Source organism: Tamandua tetradactyla, chromosome 2 (genome assembly GCF_023851605.1).
Source record: "Tamandua tetradactyla isolate mTamTet1 chromosome 2, mTamTet1.pri, whole genome shotgun sequence".
Taxonomy (NCBI): domain Eukaryota; kingdom Metazoa; phylum Chordata; class Mammalia; order Pilosa; family Myrmecophagidae; genus Tamandua; species Tamandua tetradactyla.
The window spans coordinates 84,482,717-84,495,712 of NC_135328.1; positions in this window are offsets into that span (position 1 = coordinate 84,482,717).

Genomic DNA, 12,996 nt, shown 5'->3' on the forward strand with positions numbered 1-12,996 from the left:
CACGTGAAATAACTAGTTCTGTATTTGGCTCATAATAGGTACCCCATAAATGAAAGCCAATTCAATGATATTGTAACTATTAACTTACCTGCCTTTCCCATTACCATTTGAGAAAAGAGGTATATCTCTTTTTTTCTCCTGTTCATATTTAAGCTTCAGCACCTAGCACAGCATCTGATACACAGCAAATGAACAAAAAATATTTGTTCAAAGGGTCAACAAATAAATAAAGGATACAGTTGATGAAATCTGTAAATCTTAGAACATTTGAGAATTTGTGCTAATGTGGGAGTAGAAATAGTGACATTGATAGTATCTGTAAATATCAAACACATTTAAAATAGCATTCGATTTTCTGGTTCTTGAGCTTACCTCTGCTGACAAATTAACATGTTCACTTCACATCTTTAAGAGAGCTGCAAATCTCTTCAAGCACAGATTACCAATGTGAAATGGAGGCTTTGCATTTGGCACAGTCCAGCTTTGTGTTATGTTCTTTCTCTGGCTGTTTCAGGGTTGAATTCATGATACCTGACGAGCATTGCACGTTAACTCTTGGGTAGAACACACCTTGTGAAACAGGAAGTGGAAAGAGATGGGGATAACCAGGCAGGCAGAGCCCAGATCAAAGAGTGTGTCTTAACTTCCCAAGGCTGCGGCAGTAAAATACTCTAAAATGGAAGGCTTCAGAGAACAGAAATGTGTTGTCTCACAGTTCTGGAAGTTAGAAGTCCTAAATCAAGATGTCAGCAGGGCCATGTTCCCTCTGAAACCTGTAGGGAAAAAGCTTTCCTTCCCTCTTCCTAGCTCCTGGTGGTTTGCTGATAATCCTCGGTGTTCCTTGGCTTGTAGCTGGGGCAGGTCAACTTCCGCCTTCGTCGTCACACGACGCTCTTCCCGGGGCCTGTGTCTCTGTGTCTCTCCTTTTCTCCTCGTAAGGGCACGAGCCGTGTTAGATTCAGGGTCCATCCGACTCCAATTTGACCTCACCCTAACTAATTACATTTGCAAGGACCCTGTTCCCAAACAAAGTCCCCTTCTGAGGTACTGGTGTTAGGGCTTCAAGATATCTTTTTGGGAGGCACAATCTGACCCATAGCGGAAGGCCTTGCAGTTCCCGTTCAGAATGTGATCAATCTCCTATGGAGATTTATAAAAAAGGCTTAAGCAGGGATGTGATAAACCAGACGTCTGCTTTAGATACATCATCAGTGGAAGGGTGCTATAGGATGATTCTGCAGGAGCGTCACTTAGGGGGTTGTGAATTAACAAGTGAGTGACAAGGACCTGAACTAAGGCAGCCCTCGGGTGTGTGACCTGTGTGGTCACACGAGGCTCAGGGCTTAAAAGCTCCTTGCCTTGATCGAATGTTCTATCATCATAGTCATGAAATTCCTAATTTTTTAAAGGGTCCCCGCATTTTCATTTTGCAGTGGAATCTGCAATTTATGTAGCCAGACCTGGCAGAGGTTGGAGGAGAGAAATGCACTGATGCAGAAATACCTAGGAAGGTACGTGTGCTCTTTTCTGCTTTGATTTTCTGTGTCTGTGAGTTGTGTGGTGGCGCCAACAGCCATCTGTCTGATCCAGGGGAGTGTGGCTGTTAGAGGGAGGGGAATTGCGAAGGTTTAAGAATTTTATTTTTAGCAGCGTAAAAGGAAAGAGTTCATATTTAGTCTCTGCCATCCAATAAAGAAGAGTCAGGATTTATATAGAGAGGAAAGGGTTATCTATGCTCTTTTATTTTGAAGGATTAGCAAGACCTCAGGCGCTGTGCTTACTTGGAAGAGTGGCCTCTTGGGACAGAGATTCCCACCCTGGTCACAAGGTCACATGTCCCAAGAATAACACAGAAGCAGCAGTGATCCCGAGAGCTTGGGCTATCAGCATCTCAGCAGCAGCCAGTGTCTTCAGATGACTGGAGTTTTCTCTCCTATCCTCGTTCAGCCACAACTCTGTGGCATTTGACCTTAGAGCAGTAGAAAGGACAGTCCAATTCTGATTTAGATTGACTTTCCTAACAGCCTGGTGGCATGGCGGCTTGGAGTCAAATTTAAGTTTGTTAAAGAAAAGAAATGTGTGAAATATCTTGTTTCCTTAATAGGAAGTTGCCATCTCATACCTGCTGCATGTATGTAAGGCTTTGTACTTGGTACTAAGAGAAGATGGACATATTGAAACTTAATTTTAAACCTCAAAGGCTTATTCCCTTATGGGGGTTAGTTTTGAGTATGTAAAATTGCAGCAATTATATTCATTCTTCATGTATAAACTTACCAAGCCTTTACCTTATAGAGAGTTGTACAACTGCAGTATATGTGAACAGTTACATATTGTTAAAATGGATACTTTTTGTGTTTTCTAACTGCCATGGGGTTTAGTATTATATTGATTTAAAACTTTCGAACAGTTAAAAAAAATTTATTTTTCCCTTTGTCTTTGAATAAGTAAGAACTATTTGTTATTGTGGTATTCTAAAAGATAATGACTTTCAGTGTGAGAGATGGATTTATTCCTACTTTCCTTATTGTTATCTGTATGTTGGGAAATCCTAGGCCTGTGCATTTTTCTCAGTGACTTGCAAAATTCAGAAACATCATCCCTTCCTACCCAAAGTAAGGACTCATTACTTCTTTGGATTACTTTGCTCTTTTCCGAAACCATTTAAGGGACTTTAACAGTGATGACTCTCCCTCTGGATGTTCCCAGCTGCCCATTGCTTCGAATGGAGCCCACCGCATTTCTTACAGATGAATAGGAGACTGGCCTGCAAGCAACTGCAATTCTGATAACTGAGCTACAGCTGTGATTGCTGTACCCCATTGCCCTATAAGCACTAATATTAATGTTTGCTTTTTAGATTTTACCTTATTTCCATGATTATTGGAATAAAATATGCCCACTCTAGAAAATTAGGAAATGCAAAACTGTGTAATAAAGAATAAAACATTTCTCTCATAAATGAAATTTTGATTTTGGCTTATTTATTTTAGTGATTTTTTCTATAAACTCAAAAATACTTCCATTGAGGTGATAGTCTATGCCAGAGAGTATTCTAAGGGCTTTGCATTTTTTTTTTATTTTCCCAGCCTTATGGATTCTATTATTTCCAACTCTTTTTGATGAGAAGACAAACTTAGAATGATTAATTTCCCTAATGTCACGCAGGAAGTAAGGGTTGTTGATGGGATTTGATTCCAAGTTTTTCTGATGGGAAATCCTGCATTCTTCACCAGGATACAGCCGTGCCTTATTTGGAGCTTAAATGGCAAATATGTTTTATTGTATGATTTTTTTCTCATTAATATTCTATTATGAACAATTCCACTTCTCATTAAACATTTACATAAATATACTTAGTAACTGTAAAGTATTCATTTTATGGATTTTGTTGTAAATAATTTAATAAATTTTTTCATAAATAGTCTTTACCCTATTCCCAAAACACATCTAGTCTTGCAAACGTTGTTGGATTGATTTCATTGTAGTAAACTCAGTTATGTATTTCTTTCATATGGGGGGAAACACTAATTACAATGTTAAATATTGAAATAGACTTTTCAATACATCATTACTTAGAAATATTAAACTGAGGGGGGAAATATAAGGAATCACAAATATTGCAGTTTTCTGGGAGTCGAGGCTGTATTTTTGTGCTCCTTGGCAATCTCAGCAGATGGTACCTTGCACATGTATACTAACTTTTAAAGTATCTGGTGAGAGCTGCAGGTTTCTTTTATTCATTATCTTGCTAGAGACAATAATTCCTTAATTGTGTACCTCTCACCCCTGAATTTAGAAGTATAAAAGACAATGCCACAAAGCAGGTATTTCAATCACTGAAAACAAGGAATAGACTGGGATGAGTGGTTAGTCGTATTGGGGAAGTTATGGCAAATGGATTGCATTCTTCAAAATGTTTCACTGTCTTGAACAAAGATATTTGAAAGAAGTGTTGGGCTGCGATAACACTGAGAACTTTATTATCAGGCTTTTATTTTCTGAACATTAAAATGTCTCACATGGAAAGCAACACAAACAAGCCTGAACACATTTGAAAAGTAAAATGTGTCAGGTGTTTTCTCTTGTGTGGTATATATTTTCAAACATTCTGTAAATCTACATCATTAATATACAGTTAAAGTGGATAGTTGAGTAAGAGAGAGAGAGAGAGACGTGAAGAAAAATACATTTGTTTTGAATTTTCAATGACTTGATTATACTGAATTAAAATCATTGACAGTATTTTTCTACCCAACCTAGTTTATGGAAAAGAGTTCAGAAACAAAAAAGTTAAGGAAAATGAGAATTCAAGTTTTAAAAAAGTGCCCCAAATATTTCTGGAGTCATGGGTTCACATCTCATAAGTATGTACATTTTTTTAAATGTCAGAAAACTCCTTTCCCAGACATGAATTATTGGGAAAAAATTTTTTCCAAACAAAGTATCTTAAAATGGATTGGATGATTTCCAAGCTTTTCAACATAAATTCTGATCTGGTTTAAGACTATGTTACACACATTTTTCAAAGACAAAGCAATTTGGATAAAATTAAAGGGATCGGAGAATGAGGCTAAAAAACTTCTGGAGGAAAATATAATAAAATATCTTTACAACTTTGGGTTTTGATAGATTTCTTAGAGGGAACACATAGCACTAAACATAAAAGAAAAAGTTGAAAATTTAACTTTATCAAAATTAAAATCTATTCATCAAAAGTCACTGTAAAAGATGAAAAGTAAAGCCACAGAGACCGGGGGAAAATATTTGCACTACATATACCTGACAAATGCCTTATATCCAGATTTACAAATATTCCAATTTCACAATGGGCAAAAGACACGATACTAAGGATGCTCCGTAAATGGCCAAAAACAAAACAAAACAAAACAAAACAAAAAAACTCACACATGAAAAGATGCTCAACGTCAATAATCATCAGGGAAATTGCAAATTAAAACCAAAATGAAATACCACCACATAGAAAGTAGAATGACTGAAATTTTTAAAATTGAAAATACCCAGGATTGGTGAGGATGTGGGGCAACTAGAGCTAGAATTCTCCTACCTATTGGTCTTAAAACTGTTCAACCACCAATCCTGGGTTGAATAATGTCTCCCCCAAATTCATGTCCATCTAGAACCTCAGACTGTGAAGTTGGAAATTTGGAAGTAGGGCCTTTGCAGATGAAACCAAGCTAAGATGAGGTGATACAGGATGAGGGTGAGCTCTAAGTCCAATGACTAATGCCCTTTTAAGAAAAGGAAATTGTGGACTGAGACCCAGAGGGGACCTGCAGGGAACAGCCTTGAGAAAATGGATACAGAGTTTCGAGTCATGCTGCCTGGACCAGTCACACCTTGATTTTTGGACTTCTGGCCTCCCAAACTGGAAGGGAAGAGATTTCTGTGGTTTCAAGTCACTCAGTTTGTGGAAGTTTATTATGGTAGCCCTAGGAAACTAATACAGTCACCAAACAAAGACCTGTCTGGCAGTTAATAAAGTTAAACATATGCTGTTTACCTTATGACCCAGAAATTCCACTCCTACGTGTTTACCCCCCAAAAATGAAAGTTTATGTGCAAAAAGCAATTGTACAGGAATGTTCCCAGCAAAAACCGGAAATAATTCAACTGTCCAAGAAGGGCATGAACCTACAGTTGAGCCCTATTCAGCTATATTAAAGAAAAAAATCTACTGATGCATTCTATTGCAGGGGCAATATCAAGGATGTTATATTGAGCAAAAGCATCTGGACACAAAAAGGGGTATATAATGTATGAATTCATTTATATGAAGTTCAAAGTCAGACAAAAAATATTCTCAGTATTGATCTGGGAAAATGAAATCAGATCAGTGAGGGGAGAGATTGACTGAAGTGGCATGAGGGAGTTTTCTTGGGTGCTGGAAATGTTCTAAATCTTGATTGTGCTGGTGGCTACTTTGTTGTATACATTTGTCAAAGCTCACTGAGCTATTTACTTAGATGGAGTCATTTTATTAAATATAAATTAGTACCTTAATAAAACTGCTTAAAAAGAAAAGTAAATCTTGGATATTCCAAAGACCATATGTAAGCAAAATGTACCTCAATTTAAAAAAGAAATGAAAATCCTAGTTTAATTTGACGAAAATCTTTGTCTCTCTTCTATTTGTAAAAACCACATTAAGTATCTACTCACTGAATTCGCTTTTAATTCTTAGCAAGCAGGTGCTCTTCAAGTAATTTATTTTTGTTCTGTAAGTTTTCCAATCTACTTTTTATGTTGGTACCTATATGTCTTCTACTCTGCAACAGTCTGCTTCTTTTTCATATGCTGGCAAAGCTTTAGGTCCTCCATTTCCTGTGGGGGCTTTTCGGAATGAATAGCTTCACTTGCAGGGGTCAATCAAATGCAAAATAAAAATAACAGTACCTCAAACTGAGTGCCCCGTTTTAAACAGCCTTCAAAGTGTTCTTAGATAGTATTTTTTCCGATGGGAGGAATACACAGAATTTGGCCTGTCACTGAACAAAGAAAATAGCAGCTTCACGTGGGCTGCACCCCTGTTCTGATCTGGCAGATTTTTGGCAAGTGTTATAGGCATCAAGCCCGACTGGATGTGAAGGAGGACCTGAGAGGATACACAGCGGAGTGAGGAAGAGAGAAGGAGGCTCGAGAAGGGTCTAGGGATCCACACTTCCCAGTCGCTTCTCCATTTATGGTGCAGCGCCAGCGCCATCATGTGGTCAGTCGGGGAGCTTTGGGAAGAAACTGGAATTGTTTCCCCAATGTATTTGACTAATTGAAGAAGAAGCAGCAAAATCACTCAACGGGCCTTTGAAAATCCTCAAGAAGGATATCACCTACAGTGCTTTTCAACCTAAAAGCTGAAGGGATTCCTGGCATCTCAATTGTCCTGATCATGACCAATATTTTCTGTATAAGATTCTGATGAACTGTAACAGTGCTGTTCTGTGTAAAAGGACAGACAAATAAGATGGTATCTTTAACAGTTTGAATGAGAGATGCACAGAAGTCATTTTTAATACTTTAGTTTTGTTATTAAATGTACATAGATTCTACATTTGTCAGCAATCAAGGTTATGTTACTACAGGGAGATTTAGGCGGAGGAAATTTTAAAAATTAGGACAACACAACTGAAATCATGCTTACTATCCAGGCACCTATTATTTGTTCTTTCAGTCATCAAACATTTATAGAACAATATTTGCCAGCTATTCTACTAAGCACCAGAAAAGCAGGCATCATGAGCTAGAGGGGCAGATAAACAGGTGAATAAATGATTAGAGCAATCTGGTTTATCATGCAATGCCGGAAGGGAAGGGACCCTGATGGGAAGCCAAATGGACGGGAGCCTTTCAAGTTTGCCAAAACTGCCATCACTGGACCCTGTGCTAGAGTCCAATTGTCGAATAGAATGACTGTGTTCATCCTATGACCTGCATCATTTGTCCATACCACCTTCTAATCTGACTGTGATTATTAATTAATTGATCGATGGATCCAATAACTTTTTTTTTTTTTGAGAGCCTACTATGTGCCAGGCACTTATCTAGAAGCTGGGGGATACAGTGTGTGAAAGACGGAAAATGCTTTTTCTTTTGTTATTCTGTGGGTGGGAAATGGACCGGCAATAGATAAATTACACACACACGCACACACATGAATGTGATTTTCTTGTTTATTTCCTGTTAATTTCTGTTGTTTTTCTTTTCTATTCCCCACCCAATGCTGTCTATGCCCTACTTATTAAAATGCAAACAATCGTCTGAAATAACTTCAAGTTAGTTTGGAATGTTAAATCCACCTGACTTCCTCAAGAGCTTTGGGAAATTTACTTAACTTCCTGTTGCTCAGAGGGGCCACTCTGCATTCATTTAGTTGGCAGGCTGCTCCCTGGGAATTTGGGTAGAGACTTTCCATCTTGGCTCTATTACTTTTGGATTTGCTAGGCTTACCTCCCAAACTCATTTTCTCCAGGCCACTACATGAGTATCATAAATCCTCTGAGATTTATCTCAGAAAGATCTCTAAGAATTTTAGGATGAAACTATCAGATATCGCAGGTTGGGAGCGCACCTCTTCACATCCAACACACAGGCTTCTGCAGTCGCAGCAGTCAAGAAGGGTGCATCTCTCCTTCCCTTTGCTTCAAGCAGGAAAGAGGGACTCTTCTAATTACCTAAAACGAGTGAAATCGTATCATCACACTGGGCTGGTCATCACACTGGAAAGAGATGTGGTCTTCATGAGCAGAATATATCCACTAACAAATATTGGAAAAATAAATCTCTTTACTATGATTATGCCCTCAAGGTCTTGAGACCCTTCATGAAACCATTTATGCGTCATGATCTTATGTTAAGTTTATTCATTCACATCTTTGTTTATGTGCGACCAGCCTTCATACTTGGTATGTTTAATGGGCTCATCTCCCACTACTACAGACAATCAGCAAGTTTTCCTTCGCCACTGCTCATACCAAATCACTAGGATGCTACCGAGGAGAACGCTCCAGGCAGCCCAGCGTTTCCCATTCAGACCCCACTCTTTTCCCCACAGAAAAGAGTTGCCAATGAGGCAACAGCCCAGTGTTATAAACATATTAGCTTCTTTAGAACGACTCCTTTCAATTCAATCAAATTTGGAGGACAATTTGTATAAAACTGAAGCTAAACAGATTATTATCTGATATAAGGTATAATGGTAAGTTCTACATTGTGGCAACTATTCTTTTTAGGTTTCAGTCATCAAACCCCCTCCACGACTCTCTGATCTTTATGCATTTAAAGGAAAATGTCTTTCTCTTCAGAGTACCACTTGGCAGGGAAGAAGTAGACTCTGTTCAAAACAAAACAAAACAAACCCGAAAAGGTTGTGGTCAATAATTGAAAATTTCCTCCATCTAAATCTCGCTGTAGTTACATGACCTGGATTGCTGAAAATGTAGAATCTATGTACACTTAATAACAAAACTAAAATATTAAAAATGACTTCTGTGCATCTCTGATTCAAACTTTTAAAGACACCATCTCGTTTGTCTGTCCTTTTACACAGAACAGCACTGTTACAATTCATCAGAATCTTCTGCAGATAACATTGGTCGTGATAAGGACAAGTTCAATAAAATGAACAGAATCCTCATTTAAAATACGTACCCCAAATACTTTTAGACAAAAAAGTCACCAAAAAATGTATCTCGCAGTTTTATTTTTGACATTTTTACTTTTAAGATGTGAACCTGATGTTTTTTCCCTTTGTGAAGAGAAACTGCATGGTTCTCATCTGAGCATGCTTCTTCAGGGTATTTATTAACTGCCTCCAGAAAATGATTGTCAGCTGAACCTGGGAAGCACCTTCATGGCACAACAGAACAGGAGGCACCCATGAGCTAATCCTTTCCTTTGTGAAGGGCCACTGCCTGAGACAGGCTGGATTAACAGGCATGAATTTTTTAAGCAGCAGTTCACATCCAGCTTCATTAAGTTGCATGAACAATCTTAGCAGTTTTATTGCCACAAAAACTGGTGAACATTCTGATGCAAAATAAATTAAGCTTTTCTATTTAAAATGGTTAGTATTTCTAGTCATCTATTTCAGAGACTTGACCCAGTTCTCCTTGGAAAAGTGAGAGTCTGATGAATATCATTAATCATGTAAACAGTTAAGATAAAATCTTCAGGAATAAGAGGATATTTTCTCCACTCAACTCCATATTCAACCTCCAGACCCACCCAAATGTAACGGATTTCAGCCTTGAATTGTCTTAAAAATTACTTCAAAATTTAGGCCTCCGGTGGGCAATGGTGGCTCAGTGGCAGAATTCTTGCCTGCCATGCTGGAGACACGGGTTTGATTCCCGGAGCCTGCCCATGGCGAAAACAAAAAAAAGAAAAAGGAAAAAAAAATTTAGGCCTAGTCTGTATGTTACTTTAATTGTCCAGTTAACCAACTACTACAAAGGAAATGATGACGTTTGTTTTGTACACAGGCAAAGATGTAGTGTAGTATATCTTTAATATGCCATTTTTCTGAGCTTGGTTTTGAAAATAAAAAAATCAACACCATAGCAATATGCATTATGTATATCATACATAATGATATACATAACTTTTTATGTATGATAAAAAAGTTATTTTTTTTAGGGTAAAAAAAGTTATTTGGTGATTAAAACTTTAGCTCATTGTTTAATAAGTCCCTCATCTATGTCTTTTAATAACAACAATTACAAAGTTACAAACAATAAGAACATAATGTCAGTACCAGAAAACACTTTGTGCCCAGAGAGTGTTTTAAGCATCACACAGACGCTAACTTATTTAGTCCTCACAATAGTGCTGTGAGGTTTGCATTATTACTATCCCCAGTTTGGAGAGGAGGAGAAGTCGATTTCCCAGAGTCACACAGAGACAGTATGGTGAGGTGGGGCAGAATTTTTCAAGGTGCCGAACAATTCCCCTACAATCTTTATCCCTGGGCCTGAAATCTCCTTTGTACTTGGAGTCTGGCTGCAGGAGGTCTACCAGATTCCAAACGCCACGTGTTCCGGATTGAATGGAGAATCCTGCCCTCACACCTGCCATCTGCGCCCTTCCTTTTGTTGACTGGCCTGTCTTCCCAATTCTGATCACCAATCCTTTACATTTGACTTTCCTTTTCCTTCCAGTGCCTGCTACACACTTTGGTCCCACCAGTTTCCATATTCTACTGGGAAAGAGCTGAGCTTCTCTTTCCTCTTTCCCTCCCCCACTGATCCGTGTTCTTTGGAAACAAACTTTGGAAATAGACTGTGAATTGTTTTTCCTATCCCCATTCTTCCACATTCCCCAGGACGCTAGAGTATCGCAACTTAAAGTTGAAGAACTCCTCCCCTGTACATTCCCTGCACCAGCCATTGTCCTAGATCAAATGCCACCCTCCAGGGAGGCCTTCCTTCACCCTATTGACTACATTTGCTGTCCCCTGCGCGCCCCCACGCCTGGCCACTTCGTGTCCACGCCATCGTCTGCTTTACTTTCATCATAACACTTGATTTGATACGATGGTTATTGTTGATTTTCTGTTTGTTTTCTTTCTGCTTCTCTAGAACATAAGATGTAAGGGAACAGACTTTCTAACTTGTTCTTTACTATCTTTCCACCTAGACTAATGCCTGATATACTTGGTACATTTTTTTTTTTTGTAAGTAGTATGCATCCTCACTAAAAGCTCAGCCTGAATATCTCCGTGTCTCTCAAGCTACTTAACTGAATTTCGCCCACATGTTGCAGAGCTGAAATCAAAACTTCTTCATCTCTCAAAGGTTCCCTGGGTGCCTGACTCATCCCAGCATAATAGCTCTTACTCTACTGAACTTCTGTGATATTGGTGGTATCCGAATGACTAAAATTATTTGGAGAAGTTAATAAATTATTTTTTTAGAAATGCTACCTTATTTACCTAATTAGGACCAGGACCAGAGTCATACATTAGCTATGTCTGAGGATCTAGCAGAGATGGCTTGTAGAGTAGGGAAGCAATGAATATCTATTGTTTACTTAAATATATATTTCCATTCTACTGGCCCAGTGGTGCAAGTGTCCGGCTTCTCCGTGGGGTCTCTTTGCAGACCCCATTCTAGTGGGAAGCATAACCCAGCACATGCCGGGGAGGAGGAAGAAAGGAGGTTCCTACAGCAGGAGGGTCTTAGAGCTTTTTCCTCTAACTCCTCCCCCGCACTAACCGGTTGTGCAGATGTCTGATGAAACCCTCCCTTGCCTGAGGCTGAGTCGCTGCAATTTTGAAGAATTGAAGGAATAGAGTCAGTGAGGAGGAAGCCGATAGACATATGGACTTTTTAAGGGACCAAAAGGAAAATTAGCCTTTTCTCATTTTGCAGCAATGTAGCTTACACTTAAAATGCAATTGTTTGACATTTATGTAACAAGATGATTAGGAAACATGTTCCCTGGCAAAATGCTTAATCTAAGGTATTTCTAGATGGCCTACACCTGTTATTTCATGCACTATATGAAGTATATGAAGAGGGGAAAATGTGGGCGACATGACTGACCAAATAATATCTTTGATGGCCAAGAGCTTAGAAAAATTAAATAAAATACACACAGTGGATTCAGCTTGGTTGAATATGTTATACATTGCCACCTTTAATATTTTTCCCTACTCCAACAAGAAGTAGTTATTATGGACAGGAGTGGATGTGAAAGGTATAATGAGGCAGTTAAGGGAAGATGGGAGTTTAGGATCAAACAATAGAGTGTGAATGAAAATTCTTGTCTCATGTGTACATAGTCTTAAAGTCAACAAAGACAGTTAAACCTCGCCGGCATCAGGGATGTTGGATTGAGATGATACTTCCTGTAACAAGACAATAGCCACGTGCATTTTTATGTAAGTCACTTCAGCATTTGTCCATTTTAAAAATCATTGTACAGATTCTTCTGCCTTTGATTTTGAAATTAAGTGTTCTTTACTGAGATGGGTTGAAGTACTCTCTCTCCATTCAAATGACATGAAATAAGAACATCTGGAGAAGCTACCCCTGGATTCTTATTAATGGAAAGCTTTGGAAGGTTTAATGATATATGACTCTGGGTGTTTTAACATACTGTCTGATCTTTCTCTTGGTCAAATTTCAGTTTCATTGGGAACGTTTATGTAATGAGGTAACATGCCACAAACGAAAATTTCTAATGATAAAAGCCAATATATCTGCCGCATATCATGTCTCCGTAGCCGGGAGGGGCATGATTTGGAGTAGACTTTATCCACATCATGCCTGGATTGTTTGGAATGCTGTCAGGTGCTAGTTCCAGCCTGCCTCAGACCACTCGAGCTATCCCAGCCTGGTCCGGGACCTTAAGATTAAAACTACCCATTTCTCTGTAAATTGATAAATTAGCCCTCCCTCAGGTGGGTTCTGCAGAGTTTTAATGCTTTGAGATGCTTTCTAAAAAAAAAGAAAGCATTGTCAAATACATTTGAGGAAT